The 10,374-nt window shown below is 38.3% G+C and overlaps 1 pseudogene; it reads right to left on the bottom strand.

The window, feature by feature from the left end:
- Positions 1–9,621: 9,621 nt before the first annotated feature.
- On the bottom strand, positions 9,622–9,729 carry LOC125184974 (U2 spliceosomal RNA; annotated as a pseudogene).
- Positions 9,730–10,374: the final 645 nt, after the last annotated feature.

Genomic DNA, 10,374 nt, shown 5'->3' with positions numbered 1-10,374 from the left:
CACTGCTCTCCCCTCATCTACCCAGCTGGCGATGACATCATAGAAGGCTATGAGGTTGGTCAAACACGATTTCTCCTTGGTGAATCCATGCTGACTACTCCTCATAACTTTCTTCTCTTCCAATTGCTTGGAGATAGCATCCAGAACAAGCTGTTCCAACACCTTTCCAGGGATAGAGGTAAGACTGACTGGCCTGTAGTTTCCTGGATCCTCCTTCTTGACCTTCTTGAAGACCAAAGTGACGTTGGCTATCCTCCAGTCTTCAGGCACCTCTCCTGTTCTCCAGGACCTTTCAAAGATGATAGAGAGAGTGGTTCAGCGATCACCTCCACTAACTCCCTCGGCACACATAGATGCATCCCATCGGGGCCCATGGATTTATGTGCGTTGATCCCACTCAGACACTCCCAAACCACTCCTTCGTCAACCGGGGGGGATCTCCATTTCCTAGACTCTTTCTCCTCCCTCCAGGGTCCAGGAGTCCTGGGGGGAGCAGTCTTTGAAGCAAAGACTGAAGCAAAGAAGGCATTCAGTATCTCTGCCTTCTCAGCATCCCCCGTTACTAAGACACCCACCTTGTTCAGCAGGGGACCTATATTATCTCTAGTCTTCCTTCTACTGTTTACATACTTAAAAAAAAAACTTCTTATTATCCTTTACTTTCTACTGCTGCTACTCCAATTAATACAGGAAAAAGATAAATAAAAGGGGAGATAAATAACTTTCAAACCCAATAATTTAGCATGGGACAGAACTGTGACTTGTTTGGTGTTTTGGGTTGCCGTTTCCCATTTCCTATGGTGCCACTCCAGTTCTGCAGTTTCCAAAATGTGGAATTTCATAAGTTCACTCACTGTAAGCATAGTAAGAAGGTTGAATGGTGGGCTAATATAGCTCATTTTACAGCAAGAGAAGTTACAAACAGAAATAGTCACTAAAAGGCATAGCTTCTGATATATGACAAATATAACTTTATCTAGAAATTATTATATTCAGTTGCAGCAGAGATATCAGTCCAGTTGTCAAAACCCTCTTGCACTACTACTGCAAGCCCACACACATTTAAAGACCTCACTTCTCTCAGTTGTTTATATAAACTTAGCACAAAGCTTAGCGGGGCTCTAAAGCATTATAAATTCCTACTAAGTAAATTATGAGGTATACATAATCATAATGAGGAATATAATCATTCAGTGATGCTAAATATAAATCCAGGGGCTGATTAAACTATTTCCAGTCTCTCAATAAAATATGCCTTCATTTGGGGGACAACCAGAACTTCTTGGGCCAGCATAATTGGTGAATGGGCATTTGTTAAGAGAAAGCAGTCACCAGATCTTGCCTCCTTCCCCTGCCCCGAAATCTTTATTTTTTTCCCTCTTTTCTGTATTTGTCCGCTCTATGCTCCCTCTTCCTTTCCTACTCTTCAGTCCAAACCCTAAATCTGTCAAAACTTTACTTCCAAATATATGATTTTTTTGGTCTGATACCTAAGCATACCTATGCTTAACATAGTCCCAAACTTGTGAAATTTAGCCAATATCAGAATCATTCCATCAGGTACCAACAGGTTGTAGTATAATGCTCAACTATCACAACTTAAGGAAAACCTCCCACAAATAGAGCCTGTCAAGTAGTTTCATGCAATACAGCTCTAGCTTCACCTATAAGAACAGTTTCCTCTCACCACTGATTTTTTCAATGAGAATTTATACTTGGTACAGCTTTAAGATGCTGAATGCAACTAAATTTGGTATGAGACCACTGACATTAGCAGAATTATATCAGAGATTTATTTTGCTTCCTTTGCATTTTAGAGTCTGGTAAATATCCGCATAAGGTCTAGATACCTTAGCAAGAAACCTGAGTTATCTTGCAGTACCAGTCGGGGGGGGGGGAGGGGGTGGAGAATAAGTAAACTTCGATATTAAGGATCATATTCTCCACCTAGGTAATTTGGTTGGCTCCACTGCCCTTAATGGAGCCATGCCAATTTATATAGCTTTCTGGCTAGCGACAGCAAGATTGTAGTATACAATCTGAGAGCCTGAATTATGGTCAGGGAAGGCACTGTGAACAAATGGAGGAGACAAAAATGGCCTTCCTGAAAAATCTTTACTGCCTAAACATTAGACAAAAGAAAATACTGATGCTGACAGGCAGACAAAAAGCCTTCAGGAACCAACAGCATAATAAATTAAAGAATCGAGTTTGATGTATCATAAAGGTTTATTGTTTGTTTTAAACTAATGATAATATTCCCTTCTTTTTGAAATATCAGGAGCAAAATCCAGCCCTGTTGATATTATGGGAGGCTTACCATTGATTTCTATGGGAACATAGTGGCAAGAAATTTACTTATTCTGCACAAAGCCTGAGCTACACTATCTCTGTATACAGTATAGCTATCGTTAAATAATAATAATAATAAAAGTTAATTGCATATCTTTGGTGATTCCTTTTTCTCTCTTTATTTAAAAGAAGACTAATTTAAATATTAGCCTTATAAAAATGTATGTTTTCTTTTCTCTCCCTCTGGCTTTCCTATTCCCCTTCTTTGTTCAGAATAAGATGTTCATTATTTGTCCAGTAAATGAGTAATCTGCTAATTAACTGCACTTGTTATGTGATGAATATTCAATTACCGTAATGAGAAGAGGAAGAAGATGCATCATACCTAAGTAAATTAATTTGCTGTTGGGCAATGAATTTACATCCACCTGGTTGCAATTGCTCAGAAAAGCTCTCCAGGTTTGCTATATTTGAAAATTAAAGGAGAGCATAGCCCAATTGCAGCCATATAAAAAAGGTCAATACCTTTCTCTTTTTGTCTTTTCTCTCTGTTTCTTTTAACAGTATTATTCAAATAAATTAAATTTGGAGATAACTTGTGTTCTATCTAGTGATAAGAAAAAGAAATTACCAAGTAAATTACATTTATTTCCTGTCTTTGAAAAATGGTAGCCTGCTCATATCATGTTAACAAAGAAGTGAGCACATCCCCTATGGAAAAGCAGGCCAGTCTCTTCCTACACACTGCAAACTAGATTTAACAGCCAGATCCCGTTGTTTCACTGGGCTCACTGATCTCAAAAGCAATACCAAATGTATCCAGTGTGAAATGCTACAAAGTCAGCATAATGGTCCACACTCAAATTGTCATAATTTGTCCAATTTGTCCAACTTACACAGTGAAGGACAAAAGGGAGTGGAGTCCAATTCATAGAACAGAGTGGTCTCATTTCTGTCCAGTGGTGAGACTGCCTGTCTGATGTTCTTGCCCATCCTGTTCCCTCAAATAATATATGGAGTTATTATTAGTTCAGCACACGAAGTGTCAAAGCCCTCCTTTTAAGCTGTGACCTGAAACCTTCCTACCATAGCCTCCACACAAACGTTATATCATATATTCATAGAGCAGCTGCTTTCCAAGGATGACTGCTTTTTCTTATTTACTGCCAATTAAGGATCATTGTGGTGCTTAGTATGTCACACAACAGTAAGACTGGAAATGATCCAAATGTAACTCATATCACTTCTCTAACCCAAAAAGAAAGAAAAGATCATAACAAAAAATATGCAGTGTTAGGGTAAAGAATGGATTTACTGATTCTATATATCATCAAGATTTATAGACAAGTGCTGGGGAAGTAATAGCTCTTCCATTCTTAGGGAGAGGGAGGAGGAGAGGTCTAAAAAATCCAAACCTGATGACATAGATTAATTTCCATGAAAATCCTATTCAAAAGCCCTAGAGAATCTCTTCACGGGCTTAGGTTTTTGAGTGGTAAACAGAAAGGATTAGAAGAGGAAGGGGCATGAGGAAAAAAGTTGTGTTTTGTGATAAAAGTTTATTTCTTCACATCTGGAGTTCAGTGCAGTGGTTTTCAGCACTCGTGGTTTTGTGGGTGTTTTCATGTGGCATGGAAATTATGTCATATGGTGCAATGAAGAGGACATCTTCAGACAGGTCGAGAAGCTATCTTGAGGTCAGCTAACACCCCTGATGTGCCCAATACCTTCCTGGTCACAGTCAGTGTGGGGTGGCACAGGGATTAGTGGTAGCGCTTCTGAACAGACCAAAAAATAGTTGTGGTAAGACAGGAGATTTTGAGATGAATTAATTTGTAGGACACTTACCTCATCTAGGAGTGGAATTAGAAGGGGGAGTTCTTCTTTTCCCTCATAATTCTATCTTAATCTTCATGTTTTATTTTGTCAGGTTCATGACTGTGGTTTCTTTCCATCCCTACCTGCTGAAGAAATTGATTTTGAATTGTCACTGCAGTTACTTTCCTAGTCTCAAAGTCCAAGGTGCATGTAAAAGTGTGTTATCAATAATTGTTGCAGGCACTGTCTGCAGACACTCATGCTGTGGCAGACAGCAAACTACTTCTCATGCTATCTCCTGGAAAGGAAGGATGACAAGTAAGCTTGAAGTGTGGCAAGCAATGAGCAACAACAGTGCCATTGCGTGCCTTATGTCATCTTCTTTCCAGTAACATCCTTTGTACTTTGTCATGGATTGACTGTCATGCTCCTGCTCAGTAGTGTTTGGAAAATAAAGAAAAATACCCTGTCTGTGAACAGCAAAAGGCCAGGAGGGAATTTTTTTTAGTCTGTACACTTCTCACTTCCTGCTGGCACACTGGGAAGAAGACCGGTGAGGAAAATCCAAGATTGTTCTGAAACTCATAGTGCTGAGTGCAGGGGCAAACAGTGCAGCAGAAAAGAAAAAGGGAGCAGAAGTTTTTCTGAAGCCCATGTCCTGAAAGTGCATGAGTTGTACAGAACTATACATCTACTGACTTATATAAGCAGATGGGAATATGGAAATAGTGTAAGCCTCCTAGAAGGAGAGTATCACCAATAACAAGGATTCTTCATCTCACTGGTATCTGGCAACTGTTCAGGACAAAGATTTGTTGTGGTAATGTTGACCAGAAGTTTTTGATTAGATGTCTGGTTACTGCTTTCTGAAAACAAAACTCAGGTTAAGACAAAAGATCAGTGGAGCTTGTTGTTTCTGATGTATTTCTGACCTAAAAAATTAAAAAAAAAAAAAAAGAGTAAAAAAGTTTCAGTTGCTGATTAACTTTTTTTTATTTTATTTATCCAATGAATTAGGTTGGCAAAAAATTTTGAGCAATTTCTCATACCTTGCTTGTGTCTTTAGATACTCATTTGCATCTTATTTCATTTCTGTTTTTATTACACACAAACACAGAGGAAGAAAAAAAAAAAACAACACAAAATTTAAATGAAAAGAAGATTTCTAATTTAAACATAAGAATGTTTTTTAAAGCCCTAATAATTTCAAAAAAAAAAAAAAGTTTTCTCAAAGAGGACAGAGATTTGAAGGACTTTTTCTTACTTCCTGTCTTCAAGAAAGATTTTTTATGGAAAAAAAAATAATCTGCCAGCTATAATGGCAATATAGTTTTCTTCCTGACATTGGCAGAGAAATATAAAATTCCTCTAGACAGTTCTGACTCTGTCTCCTGATAGAGGTTAAGTTCTTTTTCAAGAAGCCATTGCATTTACTTGCTATTAAAGCAGTATGCTGCCCAGCCTCACTCACCATATTTAGCTGTTTCAGTGCAGGTTATGTATGTTAGGATGAGGGTGATAAAGCAGTTGTAGACTGTAACATAAGGTAATTTTCTTTACTGCACAATTACAGTTTATGTTACCATAAAGCTCTTGCCAGGGATGAAAAGTTAGGGAGGATTAAACAAAATGCTATAAAACATATCAAAGTGGATTGCATAAACAATTACCATGCTTTGGGAAATGGCTGATTAATTGACTGAAGTGAGACATCTGCAGGATGTAGGCACTGTGGATATATCAAAGGATCTCAACTGCCTCGTTTGTTTTAATAAAAATGGTTTAATTTGTTGCTATACTACGAAGCCTCCTGTTGTACCTGATTTTGTCGTCCTCATTATTAAGGGAAAGGGCACTACACCTCTGAATACAAGAGTCCTCTCAAGGCCAAATCTGCTTGCACATTCTCCAGTGCAACAGAAAGAGAAAGGGATTTTATCAGATCTCATAAATTAAGATGAAAAAAGCCTGATTTAGGGGAAAAAATAAAACCAAAAACAAACGAACAAAAACCCGACAACAACAACAAAAAGCAGACTTTTTGAAGATGTTTGGAAAAAAAAAATGTTTACCCACCTCTTGGACCTCTGGCTCTTCTTTGACCAACACTAAAAAAAAATAAAAATAAAAATAAAAATAATAAAAATAAAAATAAAAATTCCTTCCGAATTTATCCACCATTTGTGACAATAGTACTTTACAACCTTCAGTGAACATTTTCAGACAGACACTGCTATGCCATTTCTCTGATAGGAAATTTAGATGCAGCCAAACTGAGGCCCATAATGTAAAAGTAAAATAGTGATCTCCTGTGTAGGTGCCTAGCTCTTACTAGAAACCACACACAGATTAGATACTTAAAAAATCTAGACCTAAATGGTTCATCCACATCACATGAGAATTCTATGGTAAGGCTAACTAAAAGCTAAACTAAGTTTTTTGAGTCACAGCACATCTGACAGCACAAGAAATCAGGACTACCTGTTTCTCCTGATTTGAATCCAGCCATTTTAGGGACATCCTAAGAGAAGATTTGCCAGCCCTATTGAACTTGCAGCTACCACTGCTTTGCTCAGTTTACACTTGGTAGAAAAATGGATGAATATTTCAGTAAATGTGATGTAATCTTTAAAAGCTAAGAATAAAATAGAATGTGTGAAGTACAGTAGCTCTCTCCTTGACAGCCTGTACACCTGCAAACCTTAAGACTCATCAATGTAACTGAAAGGATAACCTTTCTCCTCAAAATTCTCCTTATTCTCGTGCTCTAAAATTCCCTCTTTCAAAATAACCTATTCTCTCTCATGTTTACTGAGTGGATCTTAAGGAATATACGAGAAGAAAAATCTTCCTAAAGGAGTTTGGGTTGAAAAGTAGATGTCTGCATGTCACCTTTTAGGCAGTCATCTCTGGGCTCCATGGAAGAGACATGACCACCTCAGGGGGCTTGTCTGAACCTTTTGTCTATCAATAAATACGCTACTTAAAGCAAATGTAAGTATTGACAAATAATAAAAATATAAATATAAATAAATGTAAAAATACAAGAATTAACACGTTGATAAAAATGCATACCTCTCCTCAACAGCTAAGTGCTATAACCTGCTTTTATTACATGATGAATACTCTTCCATTACAAAAGACAAATATTTTTCTCTTAATCTTTTGCATATTCTACTTGTTCTTATGACTTGCTGTCCACAGAATTTAAAATATACATATATTTTTAAAAGTTAAAATTTTGGATTACCCCAAGGCTTAGCAAGGTCAAATGGTTCTCTCCATACATTCACAACATTTTTTGTTGTTGTTGTCAGTCTTGCATGAATCAATCCTTCTGATTCCCTGCCTAACAGACATCCTGACATGCTTAGAGTACTGCACCAAGGTCATTCTTTCTGCAAAGACAGAACAATGTACACATCAAGACAGAGAAGTTGAACATGTGTATGACACTCCCACTAATCCCCCAACATTTTGCAGGGGTTGAGCTGGTACCTTTACAAGATATCTCTCTCAATCCTTACATCTTTAAAACCTGTTGTATTCTAGTTCTGTGTGTGCAGACATTCTTTTTCCTCGGCCCCTCTTGAGATGGGTTTGTCCTATTCTTCTGGTGTACTCTGACCAGAAAATTATTCAGGAGAGAACTCTTAATACCAGATATTGACACTGGGACTTGGAAGCAAATGGTTTGTTCTATCTTTTGGGAAACTTTCAAGGATATAAATTTTAAATCCCAACTGTTATAAAATGTGCATAGATATGTGTATTTGTGTATATAACCTATATATCTCTGACCACTTGGCAATGATTAAGACATAAATTATGTAAAATCCAAAGATAAACCACTGATATCTTGAAAGTCTTTATCACTGTCCCAGGCTGAAAGTTATCAAGAGAGATGCTGATTCTCTTCCACATTTCCATTTATTGATTTGTGTATAAACATGTGAGAGAAAGGTAGTTGCACATGGATTGCCTACTCACAATGTCACCATCAGTACGAGGGATAGCAGGCTTGCTATTAGAGTTGAAAGTGTAGTAAATGGCTTTTGTTTCTACCCTAGTAATATGAAAGTGTTGGGAATGTTTTCCTGGCTAGCAGAAAAATCTTTATTCCCTAGGTTTCTGTGGAATTATCTAACAAATAATTTTGAATAATGCAAAATAACAAAAAGGTTGAATAACATGAACTGACTTACATACAGTTATGGGAAGAGAGTAATTGGACTACTCGTTCTAAGACAATACCACTTGCCTGGTTTTCACCTAACTCTGTCTTTACTGAAAGGAATTCAGATCCTTCTTTGATAATACTGTGAAACTAACAGGTTCAGCACAATGCCAGTTTCCCTGGTACTTCCCTTCATCTTGGTGCTATTTTTAAACCCATTAAAAAAATGCACACACAAATATATTTTCATTACATAACTTGATGTTAGAATGATGTGACAAAATCTTTCTAAATATTTTATTAATTACTAGGAACTGTGAAGAAATTTTAAAACTTTATGAATTATTTAGTGGATATGACATATTCTAAATGATAATCATAGAATAGAAACATAGAATCACTAAGGTTGGAAGAGATCTCTAATATCTGGTCCAGCCATCACCCTACTTCCAGTATCACCCACTAAACCATGTCCCTGAGCACCATGTCCAACCTTTCCCTAAACACCCCCAGGGACAGTGACTCCACTACTTCCCTGACTAACCTGTTCCAATGCCTTTCTACTGTTTCTGCAAAGAAATGTTTCCTAATTTCCAACCTGAACCTCCCCTGGTGCAATTTGAGGCCATTCCCTCTAGTCCTATCACTAGTTACCTGTGAGAAGAGGCTGACCACTAGCTCCCCATACCTTCCTTTCAGGTAGTTGTAGAGAGCAATAAGGTCTGCCCTGAGCCTCCTCTTCTCCAGACTAAACAACCCCAGTTCCCTCAGCCACTCCTCATAGGACTTGTGTTCTAGGCCCTGGACCAGCTTCGTAGCCCTTCTCTGGACACACTCCAGGGCCTCGATGTCCTTGCAGTGATGGGCCCAAAATTAAACACAGTAATCAGGGTGCAGCCTCACCAGAGCTGACTACAGGGGGATGATCACTTCCCTGGTCCTGCTCGCTATGCTTTTCCTGATGCAAGCCAGGATGCTTCTGGCCTTTTGGGCCAGCTGGGCACACTTGGGCTCCTGTTCAGGCGAGCATCAACCAGCACCCCCAGATCCTTTTCCTCTGCACAGCTTTCCAGCCACTCTTCCTCAAGCCTGTAGTGTTGCATGGGGTTGTTGTGACCAAAGTGTAGGACCCAGCACTTAGCTATGTTGAACCTCATCCCATTGGCCTCTGCCCATTGACCCAACCTGTCCAGGTCCCTCTGCAGGGCCTTTCTACCTTCTGGCAGATTGACACTTCCCCCCAGCTTGGTGTCATCTGCAAAGTTACTGAGGGTGCACTCAACTCTCTCATCCAAAAAAAAAAAAAAAAGACAAAAAAAAAAGACAAAAAAAGAAAAAGCTGAGCTCAAAAATCCATTTAATACAAATGAGGAACATATCAGATATTAAACTGATAAGAACAGATACTACACATGATATTAGCCAAAAGGCTGAGAAGCGATCAAAGAATTAAACCACTGACCTAGAAAAACAGCTCCTAATGATAGACACTGGAGTAATACAAATTCTCCAGAGAGAGAGGAAAAGCAAGGAAAAACAACAACAAAAAAGCACTAAAAATAATATTTTTTTTTTACATTTTAGAAATACTATTTTGATAATGTGATAAGCAAATTTTGACTAGTGCTAAGTAAGGATACATAGTAGCTTAAGATAGCCATGATTCTTTCTTCCAGCATGACTATATTCCCTTGGCTACTGCACAAGATGCAGAACTTGTCCATATTGCAGACATAACTGTACTAATGCATCCATGCTGGTTTAGCTGTGGCAGCAAGATCCCTTTCTGTAGAGAAAGAGTATGTTGACAGGAGGATTTTTTCTGCCTGCATAGTTGTATAACTTTCCTGAGCATGCAGAGGTCAGCCCATAAAGCTCTCTTTTGTCAGCATAGCTGTGTCCACATGGGGTTTTTGGCTGGTGTAGCTATTTTGGTAAAGAATATGTGATTTTTCACACTCTTCACTGACATAACAGTGTGGATAAAACACTGCAGATCAGAAGTATGCACACACAATATGTCTCTCACTCCCCAGCTTGCCTTTGCTTTTCACCTTACCACAAATTAATAACTTGAAGCAATGTTT

The sequence above is a fragment of the Anser cygnoides genome, chromosome 3 (genome assembly GCF_040182565.1).
Source record: "Anser cygnoides isolate HZ-2024a breed goose chromosome 3, Taihu_goose_T2T_genome, whole genome shotgun sequence".
NCBI lineage: Eukaryota > Metazoa > Chordata > Aves > Anseriformes > Anatidae > Anser > Anser cygnoides.
Note: the sequence above shows the minus strand (reverse complement) of the source record. Positions and strands in the feature narration are given on the sequence as shown.